This window comes from Ictalurus furcatus, chromosome 9, assembly GCF_023375685.1.
Source record: "Ictalurus furcatus strain D&B chromosome 9, Billie_1.0, whole genome shotgun sequence".
Lineage (NCBI taxonomy): Eukaryota > Metazoa > Chordata > Actinopteri > Siluriformes > Ictaluridae > Ictalurus > Ictalurus furcatus.
Window position 1 is genome coordinate 3,562,549 of NC_071263.1, and position 21,340 is coordinate 3,583,888.

The window sequence follows — 21,340 nt, forward strand, 5'->3', positions numbered from 1 at the left end:
AACCGAAATGTGTTCTTTATTTTTATTTTGTTGTTGATTTAAAAAAAAAAAAAGCTATTTGATTTAACAGAAACTAAATCTGGTGGAAGTACACTGGATTGCGTAAAAGAAATTTGTTTCCACACTTTTTTTTTTCTCTTCTTATTTTCTACTTTAACATGTGAACCTTTTTAGAGGCTAACAGAAAACCAGGAGGGGAGGGGGGGGGGGGGAAAGTAGGAAAAATGTCTGTCCACCAACACGATGAAATTATCCATCGATAACTTGTAGTAGCGAGTGTACTCCGATGTTAAAATCCGGAATGTGTATAAAAAATGATTTAAAAAAAAAACGCGTGAAGGTTGGCAGATCTGCAAGGAAGTGAGCATTCGGAAAGACCGAGTTCCCTAAGGTACTACACAGGTGCTCCTGGAGATAGTCATGGTTAGAATCATGGTTCTGTACATACCCTTCAGTTAAATCCATCTAAATAAATAAATAACCCACACCGAGCAGTGGTATGGATATTAAAACAAATCGGTAGTCGGGCTTCCCGTCTTCATGCAGCAATCATGTTCCTTCAGAAAGTAAACATCTTCGCAGCGTCTCTTATGCCTGCTTTGTCTTTAATTGAGAGCGTGCTACAAAACTGCGCTGCTGGAAATTTTGTTTACAGACCTCAGAGTGCGTCACGTGATTGACACGTTTGTTCAGAAAATCTCAGCAGGTCTGAAAGACTCGAGAGCTTTAAAAAAACAACAACAAAAAAAAAAACAACCTGAGAGCAACATCAGGATGATGATCCTTCAGGAACACTCGTACGCTGGTGGAAAGCAAGACCTCTCAGAGTCCGAACGAGCCGCTGTGTAGACCTGAATCACGGGTTTATATTAACGTGTTCGTTTCTATAGTAACGGCTCGTTCGCGGGGATGTATACAGCGGACGTGTCACGTAAACCGATCCCAAAATGTGTGTTCGTTGATTGGTGACGGTTTCTGTAAGGAGATGTTTATGGAAGGAGTATTCAGTGTTGGGGGGGGGGATCAGTGGTTGCTACTGAGTGATGTTTCCATGGTTACAGCGATCTCTCTCTTTAATTAGTGGTTCGGGCTTTAGAATTGTAGGTAGTGTAGTTTTTAAAACGCAAATGTCAGAACATCGTCGTTGTTTCCGGAACCTCATTGTAGAGCTGGATTTGATTAGGGAAAGCACTAGAATGTACCATGTTTTAATTTGGATTATATTGGAATTTAGACTAAATCAACATTTGAGTCAAAAATGTTAACAATTCTGAAATTTAAAACAAACATTCCAAGTACCTCTTCTTTTAAAAAAAAAAAAAAAAAAAAAAAAAAAGATTTGAGGGCGGGGTTAGTGATTGTCATTAGACAAACTCGACAACTTTGACCCAATCATGTTAGATATGCAAATCATTAGACGCTGATGACATGGTAAACGTTTAGCCACAAACCCTGCAAGCTTTAGCGCGGTTAGCTTATCAGTGGTATTGTGTGATTAGGGATGCCTAGAGGACGTTTTTTGAATTGAATGTTCATGCATATTCATATATTCTGTGGGTTTTTAATCGGGGTAAACTTGTGAAGATGTTCTTCCACCATGTTGACATGTCATTGATGTGTTTTGTCTTCTTTTAAAAGACTATTTCCCTTCAATCTTTATGGTACGGAGTAAGAGTTGCACAACAAGCAGAATCTTCAGATCCTCAGACGTCAGTACTCGGCTCCTTTTTGCTTAATGTGCTATTACGGCTGTAAGGGTTTGATGGATGTGAGTGACAGGAAGCCAGGGAAAGCTGTAAAAGCTAAAATGTTCTGACTTTTTTTTTTTCCTCTGGGAAGAGATTTTTCTAACAGCAGAAAGAGCGAGCCATCCCTCGATGTTTCTCCGGCACTGAATGAGCCCTGAAGCATGTTAGCAGGCGTGACTAAAGAGGAAAATGGCATCGGACTCGATCTCAGGAGAAATAGGACGGGGTTATTGTGGTGGAGAGGCTGAGGGACACTCGGGGATGGAAATCTCATGGCCTCCAAAAATATATAAATAAAAAATCCTTGAGAACTTAATTTAGTACAAATTCTGTAATAAGTCTGATTTGATTCCAATTGAATGTCCGTTATATCCCCTTAACATGAATGTAGTTGATCAAATGTGACGTTTCCTTGTTTAGTTTAGCACCGCGAGGCTAATGTAGCTAACAAGCAATAGAAGTGTATAGCCTCGAGTTTAGCATGGCGTGCTAAATACGTGCAAAGCCGCGTCATACAACGTATGATTTTTATTTATTTATTTTTTTGCTGTCGCTAACAATTGCACATCGTTTATAAAAAAAAAAAAAAAAAAAAAAAAAGGGTCTTGCGTCATCCATGTCTCACATCGCAGTACCTCATCGCCAATTCCACGAGGTGAAGCCGATGGCTCAAAATTCACGTTCGTGAAAACTCACAAGAGAAATGTAGGCCATGAATGTTTTGTTTGGTGATCTTCACGAACACCATACAGCATGTCTAGTATACAAGCTCCTGCGAATGATTTCGAACAAACTCCTTCGTATCCAGCACGATAAATAACTTTCGAGAGATGCGTAGCTAGAAGAGCAATCAGCAGCGCTTTTAGCTCAGTGTCTGATGCACCGTTTCCAGTAATAATGATGAGAAGAAGAATTTCCAGCCTGGCCATGTCTGCACGTGGATCCAGGTTCTATAACGACGCGAACACGTTCGTTCCAGAACGCTGTCTTCAATCGTCACATTTTAAAAACTTTTATGAAATGCCATTTTAAATTGGATTATTATTATTATTATTATTATTATTATTACAAATGCTAATGTGATGCAAATGCAGTTCAGGTTAATGGATTTGTGTGCACACCCGTCACGTTTGGGAGCAGTGTGCATTATCGGCTGTGTCTAAGAGAAGAATGAGTGTGCAGACACGAAGGCACCAGCGACGCTGATGCATTACTGTGATTAATGAGATTCTACGGGAAAATGCTAATAGGAATCTGGATTGTCGCACAATCAGCTTTTTTTTATTTATTTATTTATTTTTTTTAAACATCTGCCTGTACACTCAGAATACACGTGTATATCTGGCCTCATGCTAGATTTAATCCACATGTTTGATTATATTTTTTTCTTTGCCACTAATGCCATGACTGACACGGGGGGGGGGGCATGCTGAGGAGTTTTCTTTTTTCCATTACGTTGGCCTTTTAAACATTTCCTCCACCGCAGCGGCGTTGTAACTCCACCGTCTTCCGTTTTCATGCATGACGTAGCTCTCTATGGCTTCTCCTCCTTCTCCTGCTCTGCGTGACCATGATCATGCCTCCATCCCTGCATCTAAATCAACTCCTGATTCTTATTCTAGAGCTGCGGCTTCGCTTTCCACGAGACATGCAAGAGTAAATTGAAATCTCTTTTTATTTATTTATTTATTTTATTTAGGTGAAGACGCAGCAGGCTTGAAGAAGCACGCCGCTGGAATTCTGCACAGGATGAACGCTGGCAGTACAGACCTACGTGTGATGTAGATCAGTGTCACGGCTTTAGTGAGTGTAAACCACCACCCAAATAAGATCTGCTCAGCCGTACCGCCTGCCCATCGATGGACGGGGTAGGCGGGCGCCAATACATTTGCACCACGACTTATCAGCTTCACGAGGTGCTTTCATACCGATCGGAGGTCTTTCGTGGTTATTACACGTCGCACTTTATGAGATTCCACTAGCCCGTGGGACGCATCATAAACTTCAAGCTAGTGTTAAACTTGCTTTGTGGTAAACATCAGAAAGTAAACATGTGGATTTACAATACTCCATTTCCTTCACGCCGTACACTCGTCTTCTAGATATCGAACTAGCATTCTGACTGATATCCCGCAATCTAATTACTTTTTGTTTTTTTTTACTTTTTTTAATGCATTACTACATTTTTATGATTTCATGTAGACGGAGCGATCTTTAAATAAATAAATAAATAAATAAATAAATAAAAAAGAAACCTCTACTTTTTCACAAATATTCCTGTACGTATGGACAAGGCCTCAGAATCAGGTCTGCTCTCTGCCCACGTCTTTTCTCAGATCTCTCTCTCTCTCTCTCTTCAATAATCCGCTCATTTATATATATAAAGCGTTGATGGGATTCTCAGTTCTCTCCTGCTTAATACTGCAAAATCCAATTTTAAAGATGATATATTATTCATTCGTCTTCAATAAGGTGAGGTTGTGAGGATGAGGATTTAAGGGGTATAAAATTTAAGGACTAACCGGTTCTGCAGGAACGAGAACTTCGGCGAAATACATTAATAAATGCAAATCTCCGCTGATTTATAAACCGGATCACGGAGACAAAGCCCCTAACACAGGGTCACGGTGGTGATGATGATGATGATGATGATGATCAGTCGATAAGAGCCAGGACAAACAGATTGGTTATGGATGAGTGGATGTATTTGTGCTCAGGAGGTCTTCAGCACTCATTTGTGATGAAAGAGCTGATGATGATGATGAAGAGGAGAAGAGCACTACAACTCGACTAATCCGCCGTCTCAAGGCTGATCCATGCCTCTTTCCTCCCCTCTATTGCTTCCAATTCCACTTCACCTGTCAGCAGTAACCTTCAATTTTTCAGCTGTTCAGCCAGTCTCCCATCTGCGGTTTAAAAATGGATGAAGTGCCTTTCTCCCACGCTCAGACACTATGTAATCTTCTAGCACTGTCTCAGCGGCTCGATTGATTTATTTATCTATTTATTTCCTTTTTAGGAGCACAGCCGGTGATTTTCTGCCGCTTATAAAATGCATACGATCCGCGATGAGTATCCGAATGCTGCTACTTGCGATAACGTAAGCGCTGACTAACATTGCTAGCCCCCCCAACCCCCCCCCCCAAGTAATTTAGGCTGAAATAAAGTAAATAAAAGAATCAGTTTGGCCTTGATGCAAAAAGCGAAATGTTCACCCTCGCTGTGAAGCATGGTGGTGGTAGCTCTCAACATAATGCTACTCTTGCCCTCTTCGTGGCTTCTCTTTAACTGTGGGTTCTTCCAGGAGCCCACGTTAATATTCAGATCATGTGACCTTTTTAATTGCACACAAGTTAACTCCAACTAATTATGCGGCTTGAGAATTAACGTAGGAGTTTCCGTGCAAACCGGGGCGCACGCGCGATTTAATGCGATTTTAAACACTTCGATATTACGGGCCGTTTTTATTTAGATCCGTGACGTGCGATCTTGATGGAGTCGAGTTACTCTGAGTGACGTATGCAAGCCGCTGTAAACGCTCTTTCACTCACAAATCTCCAACTCGCGGTTTTAAACACCATCCCGAATAATAAGGATCTTGGAGTAAAGTTTAATATTAAAGTGTCACAGTTCCTGCTGTACTTTTTCGTGAAGTGTCACGTTATCACGGAGTCATGACGATTCGGCGATAAACAGATCTGTCATTAAAAGCCTTTCTGTGTATTTAGTGGTCACACTTCTTATCTGCACTGCTCAGCTGCAGCCTGATCTCCATCACATCAGATAAACCAGTGGATTTATAGCTTCACAGCACAAAGCTACTTCTGATAAACCCAATTAATTAAAGCGCTTCCCGGTGGCCGATTTAGCCGACGCCATCTGATACACTCTGACCACGGACCTTTTCAAAATTCTGTTTCCTTCAAGCGCTGTGGTGAGGGGTTTTTTTTAACATCTATTTTATTTATTTATTTATTTTTTTACACGAAGCTGTCGTCTCTCTGCTGTTCTCCGGCATGGTGAAATTAAAACCTGCTCGATTTCACAGCCTGCCAGCCAGCACCAACACCTCGAGATGATATTGCAAATGATGTCACTGAGAATATCTTCTTTTCAGGGCACTGCTAGTCTGCGAGTGATTCAATTAAAAAAGTAAAGATTCAGACAATCTCTGGTGGCTCACTGGTGAGATCTTTTTTACTTTTCTTCTTTCTTTCTTTTGCCCCTTTCTTTCTTTCTTTCTTTCTTTCTTTCTTTCGCCTCTTTCTCCTCTTTCTTTCTATCTATCTTTCTTTCTTTCTTTCACCTCGTTCTCCTCTTTATTTCTTTTGCCTCTTTCATTCTTTCTCTCGCCTCTCTTTCTTTTGCCTCTTTCATTCTTTCTCTCGCCTCTTTCTTTTGCCTTTCTTTTACCTCTTTCATTCTTTCTCTCGCCTCTTTCTTTTGCCTTTCTTTTGCCTCTTTCATTCTTTCTCTCGCCTCTTTCTTTTGCCTCTTTCTTTTGCCTCTTTCATTCTTTCTCTCGCCTCTTTCTTTTGCCTCTTTCTTTCTTTTGCCTCTTTCGCCTCTTTCTTTTTCTTTCACCTCGTTCTCCTCTTTCTTTCTTTTCTTTTGCCTCTTTCGCCTCTTTCATTCGCCTCTTTCTTTTGCCTCTTTCACCTCTTTCTTTCTTTCTTTCTTTCTTTCTCCTTTCTTTCTTTCTTTCTTTCTTTTTCACCTCGTTCTCCTTTCTTTCTTTATTTCTTTTGACTCTTTCGTTCTTTCTCTCGCCTCTTTCGTTCTTTTGCTTCATTCTCCTTTCTTTCTTTCTTTTTCACCTTTTCTCCTCTTTCTTTCTTTCGCCTCTCTTTCTTTTGCTTCTTTCTCATCTTTATTTCTTTCTTTCACCTCATTCTTCTTTCTTTATTTCTTTTGCCTTTTTCGCCTCTCTTTCTTTCTTTCTTTCTTTCTTTCTTTCTTTCACCTCATTCTCCTCTTTCTTTATTTTTCTTTTGCCTCTTTCGCCTCCCTTTCTTTCTTTCTTTCTTTCTTTCTTTCTTTCACCTCTTTCTTTCTTTCTGATGGTGGCAAAGTTGCAAATTATTTAATAAATGCTAATTTGTACATTTTACATGTGATCTGAATCATTTCAGCCGGTGTAGCCTTTCAGGTCACGTGATCTTACATGTTGGGTTGGAGGCCCAAACAACCCTGGATGATTTTTAAACCATTAGGACTTCTTTTCACTGTCAAAAAAATGTTGATTTGTCCAGGATCCCTGGTTCAGCTCCGTGTTCTCACGGTGTCCATGTGGAGTTCCTTAAGGGTTTCTGGTCACCTCCCAAAAAACACAGATAGGTGGATTGGCTATGCAAAGAGTGAATGGTCCTGGCGGTCCATCCAGGGCGTGTTCCCATGCAGTATTCTTGGGATAGACTCCGGATCCACTACAGCCTTCACCAGGATACAGCAGTCTCCAATTCCATGGAAACTAGTAGTTGTTCAAGAAATCCAATTCAGACAAATCCAGTGGTGGTTCTTTGCTTTAGAACGGTCTTTACTTAGTTTAAGTCCAAAACAAAAGGTCAGACTTTCTCTGGTCCAGACTTCAAAGTGTGACAAAATAATGTGGTGAAAGCGGGGGGATGAGCTTTACTGCCACTTCATGCAACTAGCCTACTGGTAACCCCTTCAGCCTGAAAGTACATCACCCTCTCGCTCTCTCTCGCTGTACCATGTCGTAGTATCAAAGTCACATACTATCTTCCCAGCAGCTCCTATAAAATCATTTCAGTAACGGTCAGTATTATAGCACTATGCATTATAGCATTAAGGCGTTCTAAACAGTTAATTAGTATCCTACATATTGTACAGCATTATGCCCCCCCCCCCCCCCCCCCCCACTCTTGGTAGACATTTGGTGATTTAGAGTAAAAACGTTGTTGGCTGCTGGCTTCCTATAGTCTAAAGCCAGGCCTGTGTGGTCTCCTAATGTTTTCCTTTATGCCTAGTTTCTAGCCCTAGAGCTGTTTCCCAACATGTATTCCTTTTTGTTCACGCAGTTCTTCATACTCTGTCACTAGCATAAAAATCAACTCATCCTCCATTTCCTTCTGTCAGACACGTACATGTTTCCGGTGGAAATCTCATCACGGATAGCAGCTCATCAGTTGAAACCCAATCTCAGCAAGACTGCGCTGATGTACATTCCTGGAGATGCATCCCCAGGTCAAGATCTTGTGATCTGCCTCCCTGGAGAACTCTTGGATCTCACCATAAGGCAACAAATACTTCTCATTTTGCTAAGCTGACTTGGTCATGCAGCTTTCAGAAGGATCTGGAGGCCACTCAGGTGCTTGTTAAGTCTTCTTAACCCACCATCTCTCGAGGTACAAGGGGGACCTGAATCAAGACTCTCTTTCTGTCCTGCACCCAAGTGGTTGAATGAACTGACCTCAATCCAACTGAACACCTTTGGGATGAACTGGAACTTTATTGTATTTAAAGCAACACGACACAGAGGCTCCGATTTACAAAAGGTGCAAACACCAAAAAATGTGTCTTTCATATGAGCAAAAAAAAATCCTTTTTGTTATCATTATTACTACTAATAGTTTTATCGAATTTTTTCCAATAAAAATCACATTTATGTATGTGCAACAGGATGCACCCAACCCCAAACACACTGGTCATTAATAAGGAAAAATGGCATCCAAATCTTAAAAGAAATCATGCGATATTCCTCTGATTAATTATATTCATCAGTTTTAGAAAAGACATAACCTCATCCACCTTTTGTTAAAGTGTCAGTTATTGTGCTTCACCCCCCCCCATGTATGTAATATTATACACCTCCAGGAGTGTGGAAAGTGCTATCATTTCTTCATGTCCTGCAGGTATAGAAATAAGGTTATCTCGAACTCGGTGGCTCTGTGGATAGCTTGGATCTGTCCGTGTTAGCCCTAGAGAAATGTAAATGGTAAATGTACTGTAAATTGCAATAAGCCATGACCGATGCATACCGAGGACGGGGACGGGTCTTTACTGCTGTCAGCCAGTAAATCTGAGAACGAATGCTCTAGAGCTTCCTCCTACTCTCCTTTTACATGATGTGGAAATGGACAGGCCATTGTATGGATGATTTTGTATGAAAAAAAAATTTGTTTAGTGCGTTGGGTGGCACGGTGGCGCAGTGTGTGATGTTGTAACCTCAGAGCACCAGGGTCCATGGTTTCAATTCTGAGCTCGGGTTACTATCCGTGGGACGTTTCCCTCCTAAACCGCACCAGTACGTGGAGCGGCGGTGCTAAATTGCTCCGTGATGTGAAGGCGTGTGCGTACGGTGCCCAACGACGGACTAGCATCTCATTCAGGCTGTTTTCCTGCCCAAAGGCCAGTGTTCTGGGATGGGCTCCGGATCCACCGTGACCCTGATTGAGAGAGAGCCTGTTTTTCCCTGTCATGAAAGTCTGTTTCTTCCATTTTTGAAGTCATTATTCTTTATAAATCACCTACCTGCACATGTAGTCTTGTTTTTGGAATTGTATAAAGGATTACTTTGTAATTTATCTGATTGCCTAAAGGATTATTTTTTTCTCGTAACTGATTCGATATAAACAGCTCTTGTTGCTTCAGACCTTTTGGATTCTACGAGCAAACATTTTTTTACAAAACAATATGTCTGAGCCAAGATTCATATCAAGGCAAACAATTTAATTGTTGTCTTCATGCAAGAGAAACAAATCTGTTCCTAGTTATTTACTCATAAACACACATCTCCAACAATATGGCAGGGATTTATGGGCGAGTCTGTATTTTCTGCCCATTTATTTATTTTCAAGCTGTGATGTTGCTCAGGGGAACAAGGTTCCCGTATCACCTGTTAAATTGATTTTTATGTCATAAGGGTTTGTCCAAAAGATGAGCATTTTCATGGTACATAAACTCAGAAGGCTTACAGGCGAAATAAGCACCGATTTTCTTCTCTCCGTTCTGTCTGACTCCACTCCACGCTGCTTCTCCAAGCTTCTGGACTCCGAACTGCAAAAGCACATCATCTCTAAAATACTTCAGATTCAATCCCATTCATCACGTTAACACGCTAGCCGACTCTGAAGTATTTACAAAGCAAAGTTTGCTTGTTCTATACTATTATATGATCCAAGGTAGAACACATGATTCATTTGTATAAATGATTCATGATGATTCTTCTCTTTTGGAAAAAAACAAAAAAAACCAAACACTTAGTTTATTTTCACAAGGGTTTTTCCATGGAGTGTAATGCAACTAGACCAGCAAAAAAAAAGACTTGATTTATAGAATTCTAAAACGGTATCGCTTTTCAAAGTTAAATACTACAAAAGCAAAATGTTAGTTGGATGAATTTTATGTCGCTTGATCCTCGTAAGGAAAGACAACCAATAGGGGGTTATTTCCTTTTGAGGATTAATCTTTGACATTGATTCGGAAGTTGCATCGCGTTGCACTTCCATCACCGGGTTGCATTCATGATGTACTGAAATGCAATCGGTGTCCAATCAGAGCAGGGTGGAGGATCCTGAAAGAGTCATCTTCCACTTGCTGACTACGTTTACATGGACAGCGGTAATCTAATTATTGACCTTATTCTGAATAAGACAGTATTCTGATTAAGGCATTTACATGAGTCGCTTTTAGAATATTCCTTTCATGTTCCCGTTTTACACGTTATAGAACATAGATCAGTTAACGGCACACGTCGTTACGTCACCACTGTCCGACGTCCCTCCAGAATTTCACGTATCGACATACAGTTGGTCTTCGTTATGGTACCGTATACAGTTTTGGGTGTTTTTAATTTTACGAAAGCTTCGATTGTAGTTAATTATTAACCATGCTGTACGTGCTAATAGACAACTGCTTGAAGCCATGGGCTACGTCCCAAACCACGTACTTGCCTTCTATATATTATATAGAGATACACGTATTTTGCCTACTATATAGAAAGTAAGTGTGTGGGTTTTTGACGCAGCCGTGCTCTCTTGTTCGCCGTAAAACGGTTGAGCACTGCCGTACGTGTCCGGTCGCAAAATGCGGTGAAAACTCTCACACGACGTTATTAGTGTGATTAAGGTGTGTACATGTCTGTAATACATGTCGATAATGTGAATAAATCAGGAATACTCCACACGTCTTAATTCTATTTGTGTTTACTTCGAGTATGACTTTAGTCGGATTAAGGTCTTCAATAATCGCTGTGTACATGCTAGTTTCTTAATCAGAGTATCGTCTTAATCGGGTTAATATCGGATGATTATTGTCCACGTAAACGTACTGTATGTCTACTCCTTTATCTCTCGGTTTCATCGTTCCCGCTACAGTAAGTGCTGAACCTTTTTAATCATCAAGCTTTTTAGGATGATTACCAAACCAAGATAAAAGTATTAACGTGACTAAAAATACTCCCAGCTCACAGCAGGACCTGCCTCTCTGCACGGTGTCTTCCTGAGTGAATCAAGTGTAGCGTTGGTATTTTTAAACGGTCCGTTAAGGCTTTTTGTCAGGAATGAGAACGGTGCGTTTCTGCTCTGCTGAAGCAGCACAACTCCCTGCAGTTCACCTTTTCAAGGAAACGTTGATTCTCACTGAGCAAACGAGCAGAACTTTCCATGCACTAATTAAACATGAAACAAAATATTGTCGAGGTGGAAGCATTCAAATTGTCTCTCTCCTCTCCTCCAGCATTCACTTTTACAAACTTATGGAGAAACACGACATATTCATCTCGTACTCGTACCTAACAGATAGAATGCGATATTCTGTCTGAAATATCGGCCTACCGTTGCTTGGAAGACTCGTCTGAGCTTGCGTTGCAGCTCTAAGCGTAGTGCCGTCCGGTGTAGGCGTCATCGTTCTGTTCGACTTCAACAACACACCAGGGAATCGTAGCTAATTTCTAATCGCATAGATTTCCTGTCCAAGTACACATCCTCCTTAATGCCCTGCATTACTGCGCTGTAATGAGATTGAATTCTGTGAAAGAAGAGCTGAATTATACCAGATAAAACCAGAGTTTAGACGCAACATCGATTTTAAGATAAAGCAAAAATACTAAAAAAAAAATAAAGATTAAAACACTTCCCGTCGTGCCATTAGAGGAGAATAATTAATAAAGGGTTGTGCGATCAATAAAGCGGAGATGCTTTGAATTTGTTGATCACTTTCCTGTCCCCGAGTGTTTTATTCCTCTTAAACGACAGCAATTTGACAACCATTACAATTTTGTATTTATTAAAGAACGTTTTTTTTTTTTTTTTTAATCCTATGGGCTCTTATTAACGACTGCTTGAACAGGAACAACCCCCCCCCCCCCCCCCGCCCCCCACACACACACATTTATATTGTATTTATATTAGTTGGCATGGTGCTCTGTTCAGCTGGATAAAGTAATAATAAAAAAAAAAGTAGCTAAAATTACCAGAGCAACACTGGAGAGCATATCATCACGAACTATATTTTTAAGCCTTCATTGCAATATTTTTAGGGCATCCTCACTGTTATTATTTGCAGAGCACACACTGTTACCATCTGGCCTTCTTGGAAACACAGGAAAATTGTGTAGGAGGGCAAATTGCCAAGAGGCAACACAGACACATGGGCTGTATACCAGTCCTCATAAATTCCTGCTGTAGGTCTGTTCTGTTTATTGGTGGGTCTTTTTAGTTGTGAAATATGAAATGTATACACAAATACAAACTTGGCGTAGAGTTAAGTGGCTACAGAGCGTCATGTGGCGGTTATTTTTGAATAAGGTGTGTCCGCAGGTGAATATATTGATTTAATATTAATGTGTCCATGTTATGTGGAAATACTCAGCTGTTGCATTTTAAAATGTGTGAGAGAGATGGAGAATATCATTCTGCTATTTGGTTGCTGTGTTCTTGCCAAAATTTTGCAATTTGACACACCCTTTGACCCTATCGGCTTTAACTTTAACAAACGAACGGAAAAGCAACAAACACGTTCACCTCGTTCAGTCTCGCTAATGATCTGCATTGTTCACAAATGTTTGGTGAGGCTTTGTATCCATAACCGTATCCTTGACTGAAAAAGCTACAGTGCTAGCTTGTGAAATAACTGAGAGTCCAGATACCCAATTAGTGCATCAGTCTAACACGAATAAACCCCGCAAGACGCATTTTATTTACTCATGGTTTCCTTTGGAGAAACGGGTTCATCACCAGCCAGGAAATTAGAATATTTGGCAGAAATGTTCAATTAGATTTGACAAAAAAAAAAAAACCCAAAACAAACAAGCAAAACATCCACACATAGAATTAATCAAGAAAAAAAAGTCTGCTTTGTTTTTATGCTCTTTTCTGACTTAAATATTATACAAAATATCCATGACATTAGCAAACAGAATTAACCTCCTACCAGCAAAAAAAACTTCCTCTTGAGTTAATGAGTTGTCCTTTGTTAATCAGGGATACACTATTTGTGATATTACTGAATAAATGTCTAAACGTTTGTATTTGTGTCACAATGCCCTATGCTCATGTTTTGGTTTCATTTCCACCCCTCAACCTGTCATTGATTTGTTACCCTAGTGTGTTCACCTGTTCCATGTCATTCCATGATTAGTTTGCCTATGTATACTCTACTGTGTTATTGTATCATCGCAAAGTCATTATCGCAGTCATTTTATTGTACTTCCTGGTTTTGACCCTTGCTTTTTTCCCTAGTTTTTTTGTAGGTCTGTAAGATACTATGGCTAACTACTAGTTTTATTAACAAACATATATAAAATCCCTCAAATGGGAACGTAAAGGAGAGTGAGCAGTAGTAAGCTGGCCAAGTGACCAAGTATATAACAAGGTCATAGAGCGAGCTAGGTGTCTAATCTTGTTTACAGTCATGTTCACACTTCATGGCTCTTGCATCTACTGCTGATAATCTTCCAGAGAAGTGCCAGTTGGCTCTCAGTTGATTACCCGTGATGCCTTGTGGTTTGGATGGTAACCCTGGATTCTCTGCAAAGCTTCTTCACACACTCGTCCTCACTGCACTGGCACTTCAGAGTCAAAGTGCTCTTCAGATGCGATGTGCCATCTAGATGCCTTGCAAGGGCATGTTATTGGCTAGAAGTGAGACGCACACACACACAGCCTTCGAGCCAGACTGGAACGAAATGCTCCATTAACTACTGCAATGTTGGGTATTTCTTCTCTTCTCTATCCTTGAAAAGAACAGAGAGACCACATCAAGAAAAGAATAAAACGCTGTGTAGTGCTGCTGTTATTCCTGTAACCACCGCCTAATACCACACACACTAAAAATGATATGCTTTTTTTTTTATCTGTTTATAGTTGCATTTAATGTTGTGGGACATCTGTGAAACAAGTTAGTTCCTGTTCTCAGTTTCCCTTGCCAGCCTGAGTCTGTTTGAGTGAAAAATTAAAAAAAAAAAAAGAAAAAAAAAAAGAAAAGAGCAAGACAAAAAGTGAGAGAAATGGAAATAGAGGAAGAATGTAAAAAGTAGAGGGGGGGGGGGGGAGGATGAAAGCAAGAAAAAGAAAACCTAAAAAAAACCAATAGATGGATGGATGTATAGATGGATGGATGGATGGATAGATAGAAAAAGAATGAGGTGGAGAAACAGTAAAAAATAAGACCACCTGAAAGAATTTTATTTTTTTTTTTAAACACAGGCTTAGGAAAGACAAAAAGAAGGACACAGGGAGGGATAGAGTAAGAAAAGAACCTGAGAGAAACAGAGTAACAACGAAATGTAAACAGGAAGCAAGGAAAATGAGCGAACAAGGGAAGAAGGAACGAAATGAGAGGAACAGACAGATCGTATGATCGTTTTAAAATTAGTGAGCCAGCCAGGAAGAGCCTGAATGTTATCATTTTAAAGTGGAAGATGAAGAATTACAAAATGGAGTCTGTGGAAAATAGAATGGACAAAGAAGCTTCCGTGAACAAGTGAAGAAGAGAAATAAAAGATGGATTAAATGAAAGAAAAACAGAATTAAAAAGATGGATATAGTGAGAAAAGTAGAAAGAGGAAAAAATCAAGGTGAAAGAGTAAAAATGTGGATATTGTAGATGGATAGATAGATATTTGATGTTAGAAAAGCAGTATTAATACATATTAAGATAACATTTGTTTTACTGCACGTGAACTAAATAGATGAATTTGTTATTTTAAGTCCTGTCCCGTGTTTATGATTGTATCCAGAGGGCACTTATTGACAACGCAGACCTCTAAATCAGCCTCTATGTCTGCACGAGTGAGGAATGACGCCAAGCTTCTGAATTATTAACGATCAAACACCGCCATTAATGAATAATTGATGAAGCCTTTAAAGTATTGCACTTTGAGATATATGATGGCCGTGTTGAACACAGAAGCCTAAAGCGTGATGAATAATAATGAATAATGAGATCAGCACATCACGCACAGAAGCAGAAGCTCGGACGAACACAAAAACACGAAACAGCTGCTGAATCGACAATTCGACAATTAAATCTCAAGATATTTAAACAAACAAATAAATAAATAATAAATGATGTGTTCCCTGACCATACAGCTTAAAAACTAATATACCAAGAAACATAGAACCATTTGTGACAACAATTACACATGAATATGATTGGGTACCTTTTTTCCTCCTTCATTGGCCATACATTTTGTGTGGAGAATGAGAAATTCCTTGGTTAGTACATCTTTGTAAAAGAAGAATTAATAGTCTTCGCTGCTTACTGTTTGTTTGTATATAGAAATATTGTGTACATTTTTATAATCTATATAAACAGGTGGTGAGAAATACAGGAGCTGCACGAGATTAACATAACCTAACGATTAGTGAGCCAGCCAGGAAGAATGATAGTTATGCTATGACAGTCTAACAGTTGGTTAGACTGTCCAAGGATAGCCAGGATCTGCAAAAATACTATGATAATCTAAAAATTGCTCAGCCAGACAGAATCTTGAGCAATGATAATCGAACAATTAGTAAGTCATTGAGGAACTGCAAAATGATCGTTTTAAAATCGGTGAGCCAGTCAGGAGCTGCACAACCACCATGATAATCTAGCGAATGGAGGGGATTTTAAAAGGACTATTATAATCTAAAAATTGCCAAGACAACTAAGAGCTTAACAATACAATAATCTAACAATTGGTGAGCCAGCCAGGAGCTGCAAAATAATTATGATAATCTAGAAACGCTGAGCCAGCTAAGAGTAACAATTTGGCTAGCCAAGATCTACAAAAGACTATGATAAGCTAGCAATTTAACAAAAGACTGCATGATAATACAACAGTCGGCGAGCCAGCCAGGAAGAAGACTCAAACCAGGAATATTTTCAAGCTTTGGTTTTTCAAAACGAATATCCAAGGAGTAGCTTCAAGCTACAGTTTCAAGGCCAAAGAAAGAACCATCCAGTCCGGCTACATTTTCTTGCAGTTGCCAACATGTTCGTTATACATGACCGTATAATCACCATGGAAACATTGACATGGCTGGTTTCTGCCCTCTATAGCATATCTTCACCTTTACATCAGTTCTATAATGAGACAGAATGAGGTTTTTTTTTTCCCTTAAAACTTGCTCCTTGCTAAACTCTCAAGCTTAGCAGAATTTCATCACATTCGTATTAAACCTGTTAACAAGCAAACGACATAAGTATATACACTGCAAACCTGTTGATTGCTCCGCTCTGATTTTTAACTAATATCATAATTCACTTATCCCCGATTAATGGAGCTTGAATAATTAACTTGAGTGGAAGAGCCAGAATTTTTTTTTGTCCAGTTACAGTAGCAAATAATGTGGTAATGTTCCAAATTTAGCTGCTTAATATCTGAGTCTGCTGTGGCTCTCGGAAAAGGGTGCAAAATAAACTGCACTTTTTTTTTTTTCTTTTTTTTTTTTTCCAACAGCAGAGAGATTTGTTTGGATTCTCAGCTGAGAATCTAATTACAGCCTTCTGCTAAAATATAGTGAAATATTATTTTGTTTCATAAGGTTTACATAACCTTTGTGAGGTTTTTCTGCTCTCTAAATGAAACCATGAGACAAGATGAAATGAGTCATGCAGCGAGTGCTTGGGTTTATTCATGTAGGACTGATGCGCTAATTAGGTAGCTGGACTCTCTCACATGCTAGTATTGTAAGTTTTCCATCATGGTGAAGCTCACACAAAGACGAAGCTTTGCCAATGATTAGTGAATAATGTGGTTCATTAGCGAGAGCTGCGGTGACGGAGGTGATGCCATTTTGTGAAGCCAAATGCACAGTTTTGGCAGAGATATGACAACTGAATGCCAGGAAAGAAGAAAAAAAAAAACAGCTAGCAAGAGAATGCGAGAGACTGTGTGCTTTCCATCCACCTGCATTTTTGGAATTTTTTTTATTTGTGTAGGGGGAAAAAAAGTCCCATCCAAATAGATGTGATAAAGACCTATGGGAGAACTGAACTTGTTAAAATGTTTTATTGCTTTAAATGACTGACACAAAAATAACAAAAACATTACATTACATCAAGAATTAATTGGACATCCATTTTTTATGGCATCTTGTTGCTCAACTTATGAATATTCAACAGTATCTAATGAAAACACACCCAGTGGAAACAGAATGGAGATGTTTGCCTACATTTCCCAAACACTTGGAGAAACAAGAACGAGAAATGTCTAATATGAAGAGGAACATCTGGTAGAAACCACTGAAATTTAATGATATTCTAACAATCGGCAAGACAGAAGCTGGAAAAAAGTGCCACTTTAATATTAAATATAACAGAAGTTTACACATGAAACTCGTATAAATCTGTACAAAGGCATGAATCTGTAGTTACAGTGCCGTCCACTAATATTGGCACTCTTGGTAAATATGAGCAAAGAAGGCTGTGAAAAATTGTCCATTGTTGAACCTTTTGACCTTTTGTTTTAAAAAGTCGCAAAAATACTCTGCTCTCATGGATATCAAAGAATTGCAGACAAAACACAAGTTTATCAAAAAAAAAGTCTTTGTTAAATATAGGTGTGCAGCAATGATTGGCACCCTTTTGTGCTACCTCCCTTTGCCAAACAGGTCTGAGTCTTCTCCTGTAATGTCTGATGAGGTTGGAGAATACATGGCAAGGGATCTGAGACCATTCCTCCATACAGAATATTTCTAGATCCTTCAAATTTCGACTCTCCTCTTCAGTTCACCCCACATATTTTCTATGGGGTTCAGGTCAGGGGACTGGGATGGTCATGGCAGGACCTTGATTTTGTGGTCAGTAAACACATTTTTCTGTTGATTTTGATTTATGTTTTGGATCATTGTCCTGCTGGAAGATCCAACCACGGCCCAATTTAAGCTTTCTGGCAGAGGCAGTCAGGTTTTCATTTAATATCTGTTGAGTCCGTGATGCCATGTATCCTAACAAAATGTCCAGGTCCTCTGGCAGAAAAACGGCCCAAAACATTAAAGAGCCACCACCATATTTAACCGTGAGCATGAGGTACTTTTCCATATGGCTCCCTCTCTGTGTGCACCAAAACCACCTCTGGTGTTTATTGCCAAAAAGCTCTACATTGGTTTCATCTGACCACAGAACCCGATCCCATTTGAAGCTGCATTAGTGTCTGGCAAACTGAAGACACTTGAGTTTGTTTTTGGATGAGAGTAGAGGCTTTTTTCTTGAAACCCTTCCAAGCAACTTGTGGCGATGTAGGTGACTGCGGATTGTAGTTTTGGAGACTTTCTGACCTCAAGACGTGACTAACTCCTATTCACAACAATTCTCCAGCTGTGATCCTTGGAGGTTTTTGGCCACTCAAACCATCCTCTTCGCAGTGCTTTGATACAATATAGACACGCGTCCAATTGCAGGTTGATTCATAACATTTACAGTTGACTGGAACTTCTTAATTATTGCCCTGATGGTGGAAATGGGCATTTTCAATGTTTGTGCTATTTTCTTAAAGCCACTTCCCATTTTGTGACACTCAACAACCTTTTCCCGCACATAACAGCTTCACCCCTTAGTCTTACCCATTGTCATTAATTGTGACTAATTGATTTTGGCCTATGTGTTACCTCATATTTATACCCCTGTGCAACAGGAAGTCATGACTGAACAATTTCCTGTTCCTAGTCGCCCAGGTGTACAAAAACAATGTAAAATATCAAAATTCTCATATGGATTCAAAGGAGTACCAATAATTGTTGCATAATTATGTACAACAAAGTGTGTAAACCTGTGTTGTGTTTGCAATTGTTTGATATCCATGAGAGTTGAGTGTTTTTGTGAATTATTTTTAACAAAAGATCAAAAGGTTAAACAATAGACAATTGTTCACAGCCGTCTTTGCTCATATTTACCAAGGGTGCCAATGTTAGTGGAGGGCATTGTACATGAAGGCAATTGTTTCTTAGCAACCATCTGTTCAACTGACACTGCACATGTGTATACATACAAATTCTAAAAATACGCAACTACAACAATACGTACGTATATGACCAGCTGTATGGTCACATTAGCTTTATTATTATTATTATTATTATTATTATTATTATTATTATTTCTGGCTTTAATTGAAAAAAAAAAATCCTTTAAAAAGCTAGATGAAAAGCTCATGTAGATGGCCACATTCACTCCTTTTTGAAATCATCTGTCTTCTCTGTCGGAAAGTGAGTGTAAGAGTCACCTCTACATTTAACATTCACTCTGAGTGAGACTGTCTAAGTGGATGAATAAACCATAAAGCAGTGTGCTCAGTGAAATAATGACTTAATCTGCCATATTTACTTGAGTGTTTTTTTTTTTTTTTTTTTTCCCCTCTCCTTATCCAGAAGTCACCTTCATCCTCATCTCCTCACTTCACTTTCTCTGAATCAGACCTCTAGGGAAGATTTCCTCCTGCCTTTCACGTTATTAATAAAATATCTCCGCTGCACAGGTTTGTTTTCAACCATCTCGCACACGTTACCTGGCTCCATTCTGCTAATATGCTCCTGTTGAGCCAAGAAATGCAAATAGCTTCATTTCAATCAGACCACTGAGGCAGATTTAAAGATATTATACATCTCAGGGTTGTGTTTTCATGGCACAGCCTCCAGATCTGGATGGAGATCAAAATGAGGAAATATAAAGCCCATCTGTCCAGCTCTTAGAAAAAAGTCTTATGGCAGGGGGAAAAAAAAAAAGCGATGTTCTGGTCTTCATTTTTTTTTTTTTTTCTCAAAAAAAATTTCATTTAGATACGTCTTTGGCATTTTGTGCCTCACATAAACGGACGAAAGGAAATGAAAACCTTTTTAATTCAGTCCACAGGAGAGAAGCACACATTCACAAACATGCGCACATTTCCTGCGTGTCGTATCCGTTAATTTCCCTATGTAGCAATTGTGGCGACGTCCCCTACAGCCATGCAATCACTACGATGCATTTGTGGGAGTTGTTGCTTTAATTTCGTTGCTGTTTTCCCTCCCCTGTAGATGCATTTATCTAGACACAGTTTGCCCCGATTAACCAAGCGATGCCTCCAGACATTTGTGTTCTCCATCAGGACGGACTTTATAGGGAATTACGCTTTGTTACCCTTGTTATTTTAAAAGAACATTAGGTTTTAAGTAAGGTCCTTTTCAACCATAATGGCTCATCTGGGGGTCCACACCACATAGATAATGATTCTGCCAGTAGTATGCAGTGGCAGAGTGTATTGTGGGCCAAAAATGCTAGAACTATAAGCAGCCATGTTTAAAAGTATTCATACTGTTCCCTGCATGGTAACCTACACAAGTTATTTATTTTTTTTTGGCTTAGAAGCAAGTTCACGGTTTTCACAAGTCCAGTAAGCAATAAACATGATGGTCTCTGCAGGAAAATAATCAACACATCACACTACTCTGGCATTGATTTATTGTCCAATAACGGCACATCCTAAAGTGTTTTTATTTTATTCCTCTTATATTACAGCACTATTTATTAAGGAAAACATCATTTAAAAAAAAAAAAAAAATCCATTTATAATTACATTTCGAGTTGCAAAATGTCCACGGAGCAAGTTAATTCCTGTTGTCACTTACATTATAGCAGCTATAAACGCTCACTTTTTTTCTGTCTCTTGAAGTTAATTAGACACAAAACCGGAGCTTGTCATGTTCTCATGAAAACATGCTACCAAGAGAGAACTCGTCTGTCTCGAAAATGTTGGAAAACTAAAAGTTACAGCTTTTAAGCGTTGACACTGGAGACTCCTTCTCTGTGTTAAATAGACATCACTTCTTCCCATCTGTTTACATGGAGTGTCCACTGTACAAGTCTGCCTGAAGCAGCCGTTACTATAGACATCCCATATGACAATGTATTAGAACAAATCTTAGACGTTATTGTAGCAGAGCGAGGAAGCTTTATTTGTCCGGCAGCTTTCTTAATGAGATTTATTCTGCAAATACTGAAATCCTGAGCAAAAAATAAATGTGATTTTACAAAAATCTTTAATCGTATTAGTGTGCAGAGTGCGAGTGTACGCCTCAAACAGCTGGTTCAATTCGTTGTTGTATCTGTTCTCTGGCCACTGGGTATGAAAGGTACTAATAAGGTACTAAATAAGATGGTATCACTACAGT